Source organism: Parasteatoda tepidariorum, chromosome X1 (genome assembly GCF_043381705.1).
Source record: "Parasteatoda tepidariorum isolate YZ-2023 chromosome X1, CAS_Ptep_4.0, whole genome shotgun sequence".
NCBI classification, from domain to species: domain Eukaryota; kingdom Metazoa; phylum Arthropoda; class Arachnida; order Araneae; family Theridiidae; genus Parasteatoda; species Parasteatoda tepidariorum.
The window spans coordinates 38,093,337-38,112,411 of NC_092214.1; positions in this window are offsets into that span (position 1 = coordinate 38,093,337).

A 19,075-nucleotide genomic window follows, 5' to 3' on the forward strand; every position below is an offset into this window, starting at 1 on the left:
TATTTTATATATTTGTTTATACTTTTTCAATATGTTTGTGTTAAGTTTATTTCAAGAAACTTGAAAATGGGATTTTTTCGAAAGGAGTTATTTCTGGAAAAGTAGCTCTAAAGTAGATAAAAACTAATTGAAGTATGTCAAAGATGAATGATAATAAAATATCCCATCTCACGCGCAAATTGAACGTGATATAAAACGTAAATCGTCGTGCGTTGGTGGGATTGATGGGAAAAGATATCGTGAGATTCAATTGATAAACCGCGCCCAAAAATATATAATATATCAGTGAAACTTCATATTACAAAAAGGAAGAAAAATGATTTAATGATTTTTACATTTCACATAATATAGTAACTTAAAAATAATTTGCTTTTATGCAGTCTTAAAAACATAGTGTTATTTATTTTCTATTGTGTTATTTATTTACTTTTATTCGTACATCATTTAAATGTTCGACATGGTAAAATGGTAATTTCAAGGCACTTTTATAAATAATAATAGTAACTATAAAGCACTTTAATAAGATATAAAATATCGATCAGAAAAGAAACTGAAAAAATTTGCTTTGCGAATTTCGAATTAAAATACAAAGTTTGTATGTTTATATTGACACGAATAGGATATCTTATTGATTTAAAAACATTAGTTTCATAGTGCAGACTAGTAAAATTAGTTTCTGCATAACGAAAAACTCTTGTAAAATTGCCGATTTGTACGGTAATGACATTTTCGGTTAAAAACAAAACACAATTCTGGTTCATAGAGCCAAAATATGTGAAATTTAAGCCATTTATTTTAGTAATTTTTCCATTCATATGGTAACGATTTACCGAAAATTCTGGTTTTTAAAATTATAGTTCTAATTACCATGCATTTAGTGAAAATACAAAACTGAAAAGTACATTTAACCGGATAAGTAGTTTTCATACCATGGTCTAGAATATGATGAAAAATTAGCAAATTTTACCACAGATTAGAAAGCCATATTTTAGTGAAATCATTACCAAGGAACTTGATTAAAAATTACCTAGCTTTTTAGTGTTTTCATAAAGCTAGAAACGTGGTAAGTTTTACCATATTCTAGTTATATTGACCATTATTTTTCCATTTCAGTATCAAATATCATTTAAAATATTTGAATTTAGCAACGTTTCCCGCTGTAAAATTTAACATTCGATAGCCATTTTCTTAGAGCTGTTCAGCTTAAATTTGAAGTGTATCAGGTTATTGTATTGGCTTCTACTTGTAAAGAACATTGATGCTCTAAAACCATTAGTTTCGCGATGCAGAAGCAAATTTGCTAAATATATTTCTAAAGTGTTTCTTGTAAAGTTAAAAACTTAGCCATGAAAACTAGAAAATTCGATAATTGACTGCCGTTTTTAAAAAAAAATGCTGGAAGATTGCTAAATGTATTAAAGATTTTAAAAAAGTGAAATTTGAAAAAAAAAATAATTAGTCTCTATTTAATTAAAAAAATTGATCTGGAGGTGCAAATTTGAGAAATTAGCTTCTAAAGTGACTTTAGTGATGTTAAAAATTTAAACAAGTTTCGCTTTTTGAAATTCAACATTCGACTCGAGCTTTGGAAAATTAAGCTCATTGTATTAGATTTACTACCTATATATGTTATTAAATCTATATANTGATGTAGGAATTTTAATATCGTGATAAATCATAGTAAAATACTATATGTAAAATACTATAATACTATAATAGATATTTAATGACAGATTCTATATATATATATTTATATATATATTATAACACCTATTAAAATTATTTAAATCGGTGGTAAGCATTTGGAATTTTAAAAAGAGGAAAAACGTGCATTTTGATAGCAAAAAATAGCATAAAAATTATCAAAATCGAAAAAAAAACCTTAATAAAATTTCCAAATGCATTAAGTTTAAAATTACATGTGTGTCTTGATTTTTAAATCTCTGTATCTTTAACAACATATAAAGATCATTTTACAATTATAATGTTATAAATATATATTTATAATGTTGTAAATATAAGTATATATTTATATATATATATTTCAAGACGCATTTTTAATTTTATCAATGTATACACGATTTCATTCGACCAAGTTGGATAAAACAGTCAGATAATTGCAGACTTCCAAAAAATAATTAATTTACTCTCCAATATTTATTTCTTTTTCATATTAAATATGATTTATTTTTAGATTTTAAAGGCAGTCATATCATTCAAATAAGTATAAGCAGTTTTATTCATTTTACAGCCTAGGAAAGACAAGAGAAAGATTTTAATAACCCGGTTTTGTCCAACCAACTTTATTTGTAAAAGGCACCGCAATATTAATTGCAATAATTGTAAAAGAAAAATATTTTTTGAAATGAAACATAATTATTTTAATATATCTAATCTCAATGACATGCCTTTACTAATTTATAAAATAATATTCATTTAGTTTATAATTACTGGATGGAATTTACATAAATGTTACTATTAACCCAATGTTTTATATGATACATTTTAAAGATTTCATAAATCTAATATTCATCTTATCTATTTCATGTAGATGCGCAATATTTTACAATATCTTATGATTGCACCCATTGAAATGGAATATTGTTTCAATCTACCCCTAATCTCTAAAAAAAGGAAGTGGCGATTTTGATCGCGCTAGAATTTCATTGAATGAAAAAAAATATTTATATATGCAAACCGTAGTTTATGCAAAATATGACTTAAAATGAGACATCAGATAAAATTGACTTTCCTCACCGAATCAAATTAATTGGAAACTCATGGTGTAAGGAAGGGGTTGTGCAAGAAAACTGGCGCCTTTAATCAAATTTAAGACAATGAAGGCTTTCTTTAATTTCTAATGAAGGTCATGGGCCAGCTTCAATAACTAGATGTTATCGAAACATTATACAGAAACTCTTCTCTAAAATTATTTTTATGCTTTAAATTACAAACGTTGTTATTACCCGAGCATTTACAGTGAAACATTCATAAAACTTGTTTATGAAAAAAGGATGATGCAAAGGACGTAATTGCGAAATAATTTGTCAGCAAAACTTCTTTATAATTATAGTTTTTTAATTAACTATTTTTCAACGATGAAAACGTGACTTAAGAAGTGCAATATTATTTTCTTTTTAATAGTGCTTTTATGACCAAGAATTGATTTTACTTTGCGATTTCGAGTGTTCTTCAGTAATTTTACGATCTTTGCAAAAGTTTTATGATTTCTTCTGTAGGCGATATTGTAACCAAAAATAAGCATGAAAAACATGTAAATTGGTGTCATCTTACGGTGTTATGAAACAAAGTTTGTTATTCCAAGTCTTTTTACAATGCTTAATTTTACAATGCTTAATGTACTACCATCGTTAGTCATTTCCTCACTTATTTTTGAAAAATGTTTGTAGAAAGCATTAATACAGTACGCATTGTTAAAAACTCAGGATCAAATTACGATATAAAATACCGGTACTGTGGGTGCATCATCCTTAAAATTGAAATTACTGTAAAATATTATACTTTTTTTTTGGCAATATTTATTTTTATATTGCCAAAGTATATTTTTTTATCAATATATACTTTTTTTTATTTGGTTTTATGACAATATTTATTTAATTAGAGGGATTCAGTGATTTTACAGTAATTATTGCAAAAATTACGGTATATTAGATTTTTTGTTCCGTAATAAATTCCAATAAAATAGGTTTTTACCGCAAAAAGTACCGGCACTCCGAATGCGGGTACTTTTTACCGTAATTTGATACAAAATTTTTCATAGTGTGACTAATCTTTAACTGGCTCAATCTTTTTAACAAAAAAATTTCGCTTGTTTGTATTATTTATGATATTAATTTTCAAACCTCCACTACTCAAACATCCAGGAATTAAATGTGCAATTTGCATAAAAATCTCATAATCAGCTTGTAAATAACATTTGTTCGTCTTTTCTTTTAATATATTGAAAAGAACAAGCACATTTTTTTGCTCAGCAGTGGATTTTTTTCCGAAAAAGATTGGCCATCGTTACATGTTCCGGTAAAAATGGACATCGGTAAACTGCACTGGCACCCTGAGTGCCAGTATTTTTTACCGTAATTTGATGCAAATTTTTTTACAGTGTTTACAATTTTATCAATATTTGAATATTTAGATACATAAATTATGCCCATAAAATAGCTGAACATATAAGAAAATTTTTTAAACATTAATCAATCGCGTTGCTTGGAAGGTCAAAATAAATCAGTAAACTTTGCATTTTAAAAATGAATCATTATCTCTTTTTGTTTATGTCTCCTGAAACATTTATTTGTTCATTCACCATAATTTTATTCTCTTTCAAACCCACAACCTGAATGGGTTAATGACTCAGAAACAATTTTATCCACCTTCTTGCAAATCTTGTACCACCCAAGATGGACTTGGGAAGATGCTCTGACACCCACAGCATTTCGAATCCGCCTTAACTCTCTGAAACATCTGTCAACACCCTTAGAAGGCTTGTTTTATTTTCAAGAATTTTTATTATTCTAGAATCTCTGTATTCCATCTCCCATGGCTCTCAATATATATGATCATAGTCAGGATGCTCTGTTGGGTATCACATATTAAGGAGAGAAACCCTGATTACTTTTGAAGGTTTCCGGCACCGAAAGAGAGAATGACGTTGTAGCTCCTGTTGGTGGCCGTTAATTTACTGTTTTTTTATACTTTATAAAACTTTCTCTGGCTGTTACTTTAGCTACTGCAAACTAAACTGAAGTGAAGAAGGTCTAACGACCTCAGTCCCACGTATTTTTAAAAATCATTTGACCGGTCAAGGTTATGACTGAAGGAAGACAAGTGAAAAAATTGTAAAAATGCCGAAGAGTTACTTTCAGTGATATTTTAGAAAAAAAGTTAAAAATTTTTCACTTAGATGATTTTGTATTTTAATATTTTATAGAGTTTCAATTAATCTTTTAGGAAACACATTCTTCGTAAGAAACACATTTTATTTGGCCTCTTACATCTTTCAAAACCTTTATTATACATACCATTGCTTCAATCTACTTTTTTTGAAAATGAAATCATGCTTGTGCTTTTCCAACCATATGAAATGAAATAAAAATGTATTATTAAGATCAGTACTGAAATTTGAACAAAAAAATTCACCGCATTTCTTTATTTTGAATATTAAGCAGTATTTTATTATTTTTAAACAATGTAAAACTATTAAATAGTCAGGTGTACCATTGATTCATAAATTTTCTAATTCATATATAAAATTTTTCTTAAAGAAAATAACTACATAATCTAACGTTATTATATTAATATTATTATATACAGCGTGATACAGCTGTTGTCTTTTTGACACAGAGTTTTTATTACATATATTTTTCATAATTTTTCCATTATTTCGTATTAATTTAGGTCAAAATAAGTGAAAAATTATCTAGCATTTATCTAGCATTTTAATAATTTATGGTTATGAAATACAGTATAAGACACCGGTGTCTTTTTCTGGTTTAAAGGTAAATTCTTCCAAGCGCGGCTCACTTCAAAACAGTAATTTTTGAAATTTGCACTTATTAGTAGTTATTTAGATATAAGAGAAACAGCTATTCATCATTAAAATTTCGTTAATTTACAAAATCAATTTATAAATCTTTGAAAATGAATGAAAGAAAAAATTTTCAAACTACTACTTTTTAAGGATTATATATTTTATTACAAACGTAATTTCGATAATTTAACATATTTTTTTTAATAACTATTAGTCTAATAACTATTTTTAATAACTTTTTTAATAACACTTTTTCTGGGAATCTGAAATGTCTTTTATATTATTTTTTTACTATTTTAATGTATAATGTCAAGATTAGATTTATGTAACTCAAGGCGAAAACTCGGTTACATATATTTTAGCAAAACCATATTTAGATTAAAATTAATACAATGTCAATTAGTAAATATTTACCTTTATCTTAAAGTATTTCTAGTTGAAAAGACATAAAATGTTTAATTGATCCATTTAAATAGAACTGCTTGAAAGTAAACAGCATAAATTTTAGGACTAGTTAGTAATAATAGTTAAAACATTTATTCATTTTAAAACCAATGTATGGATTTAGATTCAAAACTTAAGTTCTTATAATAATACCTAGATTTTGAGAAACTCACTTATTTCTTCCTATTAATACCAGTTAAGTTTTATCTTAAACTTTAAAGTTTACATTAAAAAAAGCGTGTTGTTTGAAATTTAATTCTTCTTTAAATTTTAAATAAAGTAGATTAAAAATTTCCGTTTAATATGCAATTTCACTAAGGTGTATTTTCAAAATATTTAAAAAAAAAACACTTTTTAACTTAAATTAAAAACGCTAAAAAGATTATATTTCTTAAAAAAAAATCTTCGTAAAGGAAATTAACCTCTACATTTCATTTAAATATGTATCCGTTTTAAACGAAACATTAAAAACACCGTTTCAAATTATCTTTTATTAATCTGTATTACAAGCTTCAAACTGGACTTAAGGAAAAGTTTTCTGATCCTATTTCCTTCTAACTACGTTGATAAATCGTGTTTTATTCTTTAGTTTGAGAGTTTGCAGAACATAAAAAAGATTTCTTCTGTTTTTTTCAGCGGAATTTCAATAAAAATATTATCTTAATTAAATGAATAATATTATCTGAATTAAATTTTATCTTAAACTTTAAAGTTTACATTAAAAAATGTATGGTGTTTGAAATTTAATTCTTCTTTAAATTTTAAATAAACCGGAAAAAAATTTCCGTTTAATATGCAATTTCACTAAGGTAAATATTCAAAATATTAAAAAAAAAAACACTTTTTAGCTTGAATTAAAAGCGTTAAAAAGATTATATTTTCTTAAAAAATTAAATCTTCTTAAAAAAAGCTAACCTCTACATTTTATTTAAATATGTATCCGTTTTAAACGAAACATTAAAAACACCGTTTCATATTATCTTTTATTAATCTGTATTACAAGCTTCAAACTGGACTTAAGGAAAAGTTTTCTGATCCTATTTCCTTCTAACTGCGCTGATAAATCCTGTCTTATTCTTTAGTTTGAGAGTTTTCAGAACATAAAAAAGATTTCTTCTGTTTTTTTTCAGCGGAATTCCAATAAAAATATCATTAACAACAATAGTCTTCCGAGTATTCAGCATTTAAATTCGCTTTTTCAGAATGCCAATCCAATAAATACTTAAACCAGTCCTTTCTCGCGTCACGGTCGGTGATGCGACAGTCTGAATGCTCTACTTCTTCTAGATGTCCCGAATGACTGGAACCGTTTATTTGTCGCAATACATATTTTCGAGAAAAGACGGATATGTATTGTTTTGAATCGTGCATTATTTGCCGACAAATAGAAAATAATGAGGTAATACACCTCAGGATATTCAAAAACCTAAATTGTTGTTGAAAGGGAATATTTGTGAGGTTTTTAAAATTTCGAGTATCCGTTTTATTTTGATTGTTAGCCTTAATTTTATTTATTGTCCGAATTCAGAAATAATAATAGCTCGATTAAATTTTTTTATATACTTTACTGCTCATTAATTTCAATGCACATCCTTTTTAAATAACGGTACTCTTCAACGTAATTGTTGTTGTTGACGTATGTCTGTTTAGGCATGGGGGTGCGATTGTTTTTGTTTTCCAGTGGCGCCATCTATGGTCAAGAATTCAACTTCTACCACACCATGCGTCGCACCCGTTTATAGGGTGGACCCATTCATACATCCATTCGTTCATCCACAGATCGTAATTTTGTCCTGAATCAGAGAACGATCGATCTCAAATCCAGTACCCGCAGAGGTATTGATTTGTTATGGGAACATGGAGGACTTTTGCGACTCGACAGATTTAAGGTGCATCAGTCACTTTACTACACGGGAAGTCCTCGACCGGTGGGGTTCGAAACCACGAACTCTCGGACGTGGGATCAGCGTCGTACCGACCAGGCTATCCCGGCCCTTTTAATGCAGTTGTGGCTAGAAAATCGTCTTCTATTCATTTCTATATCAAAGATGTCGAAGTAAAAAAATGGATGCTCAAATTTCACAAAACTTTCTTTGTTTCTGGCGAAACCGTGTCCTGCTATATACTCAGAGAGAAATAACTATAATAACTATAATTATTGTCACTTCTTCGAGGCAACGAATTTCATCAAAACTAAAAAAAAATTCTTCATTCTATTTTTTCCCCAAAAATAAATAAATAACCCTCATGTATCTAACTTTTCTTATAATCACTTCATCGGGGGTAACAAATAGGTGGAACAAGTTCATCAAAACAACACAAAAAGGACATATAAAACAGGAATGACTAAAGCGAGATTCGAACTCGGGATCTACCTGGTACGAGGCCACTATATATGTCGGTCGGCTTTCTTTGTTACTGTATTTTTGGTCATCTGGTCTTCATTCTAGTTTCGTCATTCAAGTAAACAATTTCCCACAATGAACTGTGTTGAGGTTCCGAGATGAGGTAACATTTATGACATATATTTGAGGGTTCTAATTTTGTTGCAAATGACGTGATTTCGTGACGAAATGATTCTCAAAATTAACGAAATACACCTCAAGTATTGCTGAATAGTCAAAAGTGTTAATTTTTTATCCAAGAGTGTGGTCATAAAAAAATGTAAACATATATATTTTTTTTTTTTACCAAAAATGAAAATTTTAAGACAAACTTTTAATTACTGATTCACAATATGTAAAGTACACATAATATTAGGTGAATCCTTTGAACAAGAGCAGCAGGAATATACAGATTACAAATCGAAACCATAGTGAGATGATTCAGTGCAATTGGAATAACATGGGATTCGAAAATTTGACCAAGCTAACCAGTAAAACGTTCCAATGTACATTGATCACAACTGAAGGGGGTTCTTTAATTAAAGGAAGAATTAAGACAAAATACTGCGGTATATGCTGTGAACTATATGTTTTTGTTTGAAAGAAAGATTATATTTATTCAAAAAAATATTGCTTTTTGTCTTTATTGAAAACGTATTGTTCCATAATTAAAGCATATTTATTTTATAATAGTGCTGGGTGATGTAGGAATTTTAATATCGTGATAAATCATAGTAAAATACTATATGTAAAATACTATAATACTATAATAGATATTTAATGACAGATTCCTTTTTTTTCAATTTCATTTATACGCAATATTTTTATATTCGGCAACATATATTTTGCCTATACCAAGAAAAAAACATTTTTACAGCATTGTCTTAAGCAATTATATAACTATTTAAGAACAACTAGTACACATACAATAATTATTGAGATACTATGGTATTCGATTACTATCGTTACAGACAATGATAAGTATATATTGAATTCGATATTTATCATTAGCGATAGAGATAGTAATATTATTGCATTCCATTTTTATCTTAGTTGATAATAATCGCGATATAATTGCTAACAATTATCATTCACTATATATTTAACTTAAAGCATGATATTCACGATATGTTCTAAACTCTGTTGTAATGTATTTGAAATTGATAATTGTCTTAAATATTGTAATCACGATATTAAAAATATCGATACTTCGTGATATACCGAAATATATTTCCCAGCACTATCTCACAATTTGTAGAAATTTAAAATATCAACTGCGTCATGTTATAAATTAAAATTTTCCTCGTTGATTGAGGCGCCTTGTTGGTCGTCTGTTGTGTACAACGTGTGAAATGTGAAATGTGTGAAATATTTCAGTGTAAAAATGTGTGAAATATTTCAGTGTAAAAATGTGTCTTCATTATTGTACTGAAATACGAGGGTATTATGAAATTTCAGTTTCGAAAAAAGTTGTTTTTAGAATATTAAAAACAAAGAATTGTGTGCGAAATTTCTTCTTCCAAGAATAAAAGGAAAATATAATGCACGTTTCTCACGATATTATCTTATTTCCTAATTTTGTGCCTCAAATCTCATTAAATACGGATCACTGAACACTGCTACGCACTCCGGAAAATTTTCTTCATTATATCTAAGTATTTTTTGAACGGTTCGTTTAGTTTCATTAAAATTTTAAATGATAAATGCTATGCCCTTTAGATACGTTCAAAAAATTGCATGAATAAAATTTTAACTATAATTATAAAAAAAAATATTTAAAATGATGAACAAATAACACAGCTCTGATTAAATATGAATTCTTCATAGTATAAGTTCCATGAAATGGAAATTTTTTACCGTGCTTAATTTAAATTTTAAAAAACAATATATTTTTTTAAAAATAATAATTTAAAAACCCTGTTTTTTTAACATGAGACTCAGAAATAAAACTATTATTTTTGAACGATAAAGCATTCCTTCAGCTGCATTTCGTTATTTTTGACAAGAATTTCATCACGAAATGCTGCGACTTTTAACGAAATGCAAACTCTTAAATGTTTGTTGCTTCCCTCTGCAGCATTATGGAGTCTTTTGGTAGTGCTCGAGTAATTTTTATTGTAATTTATAACTATTTGCAGCAGGATGGTACAGTGGTTAATGCGCTTAATTGTCACCCTAGTATTCTGGGTCGATTCCTTCCATCGATAAGTTTCATTCACTCACTCTTGTTAGGTTGTGTTTCCTAATGAACTACATTAATCAATGTATTGCATTGAGTGTAATAGTAATGATGACATTTGCTTTTTTAAACAAGTGAAGATAGTAATTACCTCAATTTTTCGGAACGTTTGGCGGAAAATTTCACTAACGGCTTCGTCAATAACGAAGAAAATTACAGAAATTGTAATGTTGTATGTAGGGCTTCTTCATTTTTTATTACTCAGGTTTAGGACTATAAATGTCAATTATTTCATGACATGAAAAGTGACTTTCGAAACAATTCATCCTGATCATTTATCAAAGCAACGTTATCATAAACGCTTCTTTGAGTTTTCTGTTATAAATCTTTAAAACTTGTATGTTTCTTTCCTATACCTTATTTCCGACAGTTCTCATTTATAACACTGGGGAACAAATTTTTTTCTTTGTTTTCTATCACATGAGCATTTTTAACAGATCTTTACTTTTGATTCGCTGATTTCAAATCTGCAATCGGTTGCATTCCTGAAGCTCCGGTTTTCTTAAATGAAATTTTTAGTCTACTTTTTGTTGGACTGTACAAGTTTAAAAACTCTATTTATAACAAGAGGTCGAATAAATGTTCGAAAACTTATAGAAGAGTTATGATGCTCCGCCACGATTAAAACTGCATAGAAATCCATTCTTGGAATGTCATCATACGCCACTAGAGGCGCTTCATTATTGTGAACATTTTCTTCGTGTCCTTCTAAGAAAGTCGCAATAGAGCAGCATCTCTAGCAGTGTATGATGACAGTCCCGATCGGATGATACGCCTTAACCCCGATAAAAAATTTTAGCAACTTTTACGTGACCTCTTATTAGATATAACGATTCTAAAGTTGTGCAATTCAACAAAAATAGACTAAAAACATCTTTTTTTTAAAAAAATATGTAGCTCTGGAGCAAAATAATTTTAGATTTGAAATCACCACGCCTAACTTAGGCAATATCAAGTATTTGTATAAAAGTAACGAAAAATTTGTTCCCCAATGTGATTTGTTCGGTGAAAAGAGCAATGTAAAGTTTTTATTAATAGACTAGCGAATTTCAATCCAAGACTATTAAAATAAAGCAACAAATTAAAATTATCTTTCACGTAAGGCTAAATNATATTTGGAATTGTTACCTTCAGAAACAAATGGTTAGGCCTTGACTTGAAATGTTTTTATGTATTAAACAACTTGAATCTTTTAATATCATCTAGGCAGTTTTTTACACTAGAGCATTTTTGGTCTTTACTTTGCATGATGACGGTTTACTGTTTGCACGGCAGTCAGTTCTAGCATTAAATGGGATTTCTTGATTTTAAAAAATAAAAGAAACTTCAATTGAAAAAAAAACCGTTATGCTTTAAGGATTATAAATTGTCTTAGAGTCTGAGTATGTAAAATATATTGAAAAACTTTATAGCAATGAAAGATTGATCTGAAAACTTTTTACTGCACTATCTTAATTAGAGAAATTAAAGTAAGTGTGAAAATCGTAAGGGTAAAAAGAGGTATTTTAAAGGTAAAAAAAGGTATACAGGACTTAAATCAAAATTCATGTTTTCGGGATTATTTCGGTCCTGAGCCTTCATAGCGATAAAGATGACTGCAAACTTTGTTCGGGCCCAATGAGTGAGCTTTAAAGTTAAAAATAACTTTATTTTTATTAATGAAATATTTTTTGTGATTTTATGGTACTATTATGAAGCTGGGTTTAAAATCAAAATTTTTAGCATGTAAAAATTTTGTACGGAGAAAAAATTCCGGTAAAAATGCCGTATTGTATAGTAATAACATTTATGTTTAAAAAAAAGAAACATAAATCTGTTTAATAAACACCGAAATATACGGTATTCAAACCATTCAATTTGGCAATTTTTTTCATTCATATGGTAACGGTTTAATTCATATGGTAATTCAAATTTACAAATTTATAGTTCTTATTACCACTCATTTACTAAAAAATATTAAACTGAAAAGTGAATTTAACCGAATAAATGATTTTTATGCCATGCTCTAAGGTATAATGATAATATTACCACTTTTACCAAATTTTATCACTTATTGACAAAATCATTACCGATCTTTTTGATAGTTCCATTAAGCCGTAAATACACTTTACCATATTCTAGTAGTTTTGATCAAACTTTTTTCCCAATATAGAAATGGGAAAAATACTACCATTTTGTCTTACCTTCATAAAATCACCTACTACTAGCTCTTTGACTTACAAATGTATTGTGTTGTGTATCTTTTATTTCGAAAATTACCAGAGCGTTTCTGTAAAAATTCCCTAAATGCTTCACTAAAAATAGCCGAGCGTCTTAGTGCTTCCACAGACCCAGAAACACAGTAAACTTTACCATATTCTGGTAGTTTTGTTCATACTTTCTTCCCAGTATGGAAATGTGGAAAACACTACCATTTTTTCATACCCACATAAAATCTCCAACTACTAGTTCCTTGACTTACAAATGTAGCATATTGTGCATGTTTCATAAATATATGAATTTAAAAATATCTTTTCTAGTTCTAAAGTAATTTTGCAGAAATATTTCACGAATCAACACAACACAATTAATTTAATAATACAAATTATTAGATTTTGGTTGGTTCAAATTACGTACTTGTGTGCTTTCGTATAATAGAGGTGAAAACTATTATATTTGCTATTAACATTTTAAAGAATGTGTCTTGGTTCTAAAAAATCATTGGTTTAGTTTCGTAATCATTAGGAAACAACAGAAAGAAAATAGTTGTACTCATGTTAATGTCAAGTATTATTCTCTCTTTTATTTTATAATGTGTAAATTTAAATAAACGAAACTACAATTTATAACATAAGCTCTAAGAAAGCTTAAATTACAAGAATTGCATTTTTAATGAAAAATTGCTCATTATGAAAGGAATAATACCTATTGAAAATTGAGATGGACTATTTGTTTAAATTGGTTGAATTTTACATTTTTAATCAATCTTTTATTCTTTTTGTCTTTTTTATACAACACGAACGCATTACTAAATGTGTAAATGTCTTAAAATGCATATCCATAACGATCTGATTTTTATAAACTGAGCAGAAATGAAATATTTCAAAATGTTGGCTGACTCTAACTCTAAATTAAACGAGATCATTTCGTTTTAGTTCATAAAATAACTAAGAATATTCGATGATGAAACCACATTCAAGCGTGATCCATGGAAAAGTATTGCTTGAAACGATTCTTTTTTAGTTGGCGTAAAAAGTCATGAAGTTGACGAGCATGTCAGTAGAGCTTAGAGTAGTAGATCCTTCGGAATAAAAAAGCTGAAAATCAGTAGAGGCTAAAAAAGGGAAAAGTGATTACGTGCTCAACTGACCATGTATGTACTAATTTGCTTCCATGCATTTTAACACACGCAATATTTTTCCAATGTTTTAAATGGTAATTTTTATTGTTAAGAGTTGAAACAATGATTAAAATATTGGAAATGGCAGTAATCACTATTGACATTATAATTATAACCATCGTTGAAAAGCTGCCCTAATTTTTAGTTTACGACTACCAATATTCAACTCTGTAGTCTTGTAATTTTGAACACAATCCAGAAGACAAGGGAACTCTGTAGTCTTGTATTTTTGAACACAATCCAGAAGACAAGGGAACTCCTGGATCTAGTATTGGAAGAAATTTGCCTTCGTGGAGGCCTTTCTTTGACGAAACTAACCCGCATTTGGGCTATATGGTGCGGAAAACTACGAACACCTCCCATGTTTAACTTGATGGAAAGGGGTCTCTGACCCATGATGAGGATATTTTTACATCAGCCCTGCGGTCGGTGCGAGCTGGGTGCGGAATTCGTATCGATCAGCCATCGCTTTGATTTGAACCCGGTTCACCCCATTGGGAGGCAAATGCTCTATCTCCTCAGCCAACACTGCTCACATAAGAAGACACTGAGCATTGATGGAGCAAACACTGATCATTAGGTCAGCAGTATCTAGCACTGCGATAGAATATTGGAAAAAAAAGTTGAAAAAAGTTGAGCATTTAGCAAGATTCTTCTAGAAAAAGAACAACAATTTCACAACTACTTTGTCAAAGTCATTATGGAGATTGATATCATATTTCAACCTTAAAAATAATTTTTTTTTCAAAACTCAATTATAAATCTTTAAACAAATGATAATTTAGATATTTATGAACTAAGTTCACATTTTACGTTATGTATTCAAACAATATTTTATTGAAAGTATTTAGTATAACTAGGGAGTATTTTTTTTTCATTAGAAGGACAACTAATCCAAGGTTTTTCGCTCGAATAATTTGATTACTAATCGATAAAATGTGATTTTTTTATAGATTAAATGAAAAATAAAAGGGTACGGAGAAAAACAGTTTTTCTCTGCATTTTTTGCATTTTATTTTTCTATCTTGGAAAATAATTGTTTCAAAGTTCGTAGCAGCTTGCTAATTAATAGGTTAACGATAACAACTTTTAATTCATGTATTTAATGAGAATATTTATCATACACCGTTTGAAACCTTGGGGAGTAATGATCCATAATATTGTTCGAATTTACTATTTTGAAATGTTATGGGCAATTCTCCATAAAGTGTTGCGTTTGGGTTTTTTTCCTCATTCAATTTATCTTTCTTACAAAGATCTTAACCATTTAAAAACTATGAAAGCCTTCAAATTACACTTATTAAAAGCCTTAAATAAGGACTACAAAAATTAGGACTATATTATTAGGACTATATTATTAGGATTATATTATTAGGACTAATATCATAAAAACCAGTACTAACAGATGAATTTGAACGTTAAAATTTCACTTCTGTTGTCCTTGTCTTTTGTGTCATTCAAAGTAATATTTCAATATAATTATAAAGCATGGTAATTATATAGCGTACAATGAGCAAAAAATAATTAAATAAACGTTCCGCCTCGAATAATTTTTAATCTAATGATCGGATCTTCACATTCTGGGACTTGACCTTACTGGTTCGAAGGGTTGACCTCAAATATGCTAATTAATGAAGGCAGACGATATTTTAAGTTACAAAATCAGACACAGAAACGCAATTTCTCTGAATATACATACCAATTTTATGTTGGATTCGGATTTCTAATCCTAAAGTATAGGGGATAGCCGCAATCTGGTACATATGATCCCCATAGTTTGATCAGGAGAGCGATCCCAAGTTTGGACCTTTTAATGTTAATTTTACTCTTTGTGTATTTCGCCATATATCGAGAAAGTTTTAAGCGAATTGAAAAATTTTTACACACAGTTATGAAATTCGTTTATCCAAAGATAATTTAATGCAAAAAAATAATTTTAGCAATTATTTATTATTTTTTCTTACTTTTTTTAATAATGGCCAAAAATCTTTTGAACTGGTAGAAATAAAAATTTTTACATCACTTTAAAGAATTTAATTTTATATGGCAAAACTCAAAATTTGAACGTAATCGGACGAATAGTTTCTGAGAAAGCGAATTTTAAATATACGACTTTTATAAAAGGGACTGGAATATAGTTTCATTCCCGTTTGATAACTGAAATGTAATTTTTTCATATTTAAACAATATGGCAGCACAACGTAAGCTTTATTAAAACAATTTTGCGAGCGATTCGAAACTGCATTTACCCAAAATATTATCTTGAAAAAAAATTAATGAATTTGTTTTTAATCTAAATTTATAATTATTAAACGAAAGATTAGAGGAGAATAAAAAATTTTATAACAAGTCCATAAACTTGATAACGAATAAAAAAGATATTAGTTAAGGTACTTTTTATATATCGGTGAGAAAAATCTCTCAAATTAGCATAGCTATAACAAGGACATTCACCTTATTGTTTGCGTTTAAAACTCCCTTCAAAACTTAGATGTATCTGTTTAAAAATTGAAACAATAATATTTCGAAAATTTAACAAGTTGAAATAGTGGAATTAATCTATCAAAGGGTAAAGAAAAAGAAATTTTAAATTAAAACAGGTTATAGATAGTTGAATTACTAGATAGTTAAATACGGAAATTATTAAGAAAAGGCATTATATTTTTTTAATACTTTAGATCGGGTTATTTTTGCGAATATTTGAGTTTTTATTTTTATTTTCCTCAGAAATGCATCATCTTTAATTTACTTATCAAAAACAGTGTTTTATTTATAGTTCAGTAACTTATAGATTTTTCTCTTCAGAATGAGTCATGTTATTCAAAACCTTGCTATGTCATTATAAAGCATTATTTGCACTTATAATTCGTAAAATCTAATGTAATTCATGGAAAAACAAAAGTTTTATTGTATAAATCTCTTTTAAGATCAATTTTAAGATATGCTTGTGAAACCTGGACCATATCTTGTACGAATGAGGCTATGTTGGGTTACATAGGTCTTGACATAGGTTGGGTTACATAGGCATTGGGTTAGATGGATCTTGAGAAGTATTTTTGGAGGAATTAAAAAAAATGGTGTGTGGCTTCGAAGAACAAATTTGGAGCTTCATCACTCATGTAATAAACCTGACATTAATAATTTCAATAAACGCCAAAGAATAAAATGGACCGGCCACGTTATCAGAATGGATGAAGATCGCACCACAAAAAGAGTTTTGAATGCCTGATCAGATGGCACACGAAAAGGAGGCAGGCCGAATTTGAGATGGATAGATGACTCAGAAAAAGACGTTTCGTTCTTAAAAACTAAAAACTGGAAAACACTAGCAGGAAAAAGGCTAGCCTGGAAAAAACTTGTTAAGAAGGCCAAGACCCGCCCTGGGGTGTAGAGCCATCTATGAAGATTTGCAGTATTGGAATCAAGTAGTATTCCAAATTATTAAACTTTGTCTACTCAACATTATAGTGCCAACATATTTCCTCACATTAAGCTTTTTATGGCGCAATTCTTTTGGAGAAATTTACTATCATATATTTATTAAATCACTTCTATATTTAGTCCTTCATAAATTTGTGAAGTTATCCGTCTGTTTTCCCTGCATAACTTCGGATGTACTGCGCAGAAAATAGAAAACAGAACCCCTTAATATCTCTTGATCTATTGATCAGACTTTCAATAATTTTAATGATTTGAGGGTCTCATTTGAAATATGCTAATTAATTTGTACAAAAGTGCCTTTTCGAAATAGAAATACCTTGTTTTCGACAGACTTAAACATTTTACCTTAAAATATGTGGGATAGCTCCATTTAGAAAATATTGTCTGAATTGATTTGCAGGCAATTGATTGAACATTTGCATTCTTACTGTAAATTCCCCAATTCGGCACTTTAGTACAAATTCGGAACAAATTTTATACAAATTGAGGAAATGTACGAAAATTTTGTACATTTCCTCAAATTTCTTGAACTATTAAAGAAAATCAAACTATTTTCGAACGTAATTATGAAACTCGTTTATCCAAAGATAATTTGATGCTGATAATATAAGATTATTTGATATTTTCGATCGGTTGAAAAAATTTGAAGTTTAAGATATGCATGTATTTTTATTGTAAAGCATACAAATATACAAATCACTAGTTTAAAAATAATTAGAGTGATTGGATTTTATTTATTTGCTTATTTTCGTGCACTGTACTTAAGGTATTTTTTAAAATTTTTATTGATTCATCGCAAAAAGGCATGAGTGAAGAACAAAATGAATTTCCAAACGAATAATGGCTACATTTTAGCAAAGATATCTATGTAGTTAAAAAACCTTCGAAATCAGTTCTTCAAAGGTCTTTGCGATTTATCATGGAGTATGGTTATAGTGTACTTTGAAGCTTTTTATTAGTTTGAATGCTTTGAAAATTTTGATGAGATTCTCATTTTTTGTTTAATTAAATGTTAATCTCAGAATTTACTGAAAATGGAATTTTCCCTTTTAAACTTCTTCCACTACTATTGAAGGAAAATCTGCCCATCTTTTAACCATCTGTCTTGATATTCAAGCAGCACATCTTTTAAATATAATTTAAAATACTTGAAAAAATTCTATTTAAAAAAAATCATGATGTTACATTTATTCTGCCGGGGAAAAAAGCAAGAGTCACAACACTGTATGAAGACCAAGAATTTTGATCAGTAATTTAAAGATAGTGGGTCACTTCATAGGCAAGAAGTATTTTCATAGCATTTAAACTGATACGACATTTAAAATACTTTCGTTCTTTCTCTTTATCGTTTCTGTCTTGGATCTTAATTTTACACGAACATAATAAATGCTGCTTTAAATGCATAAAAAGCGTAAAAGTTTTTAAGATATAACGAATGAAGCAAAAAGGGAAATTAAAATTATAGATCTCCTGACTAAGATATGAGGACCATAATTTCCAAATCGCAACTCTCTGTATCATTGAAATTGGAAATTCGTACGTCATGATGCTTCATTGCGGAGGTCACTATATAAAGCTTCATAATTCTTTGCATTGGGGTTGCACAACTATGGTGGTTAGAGGATTCAACTACAAAACGGAGA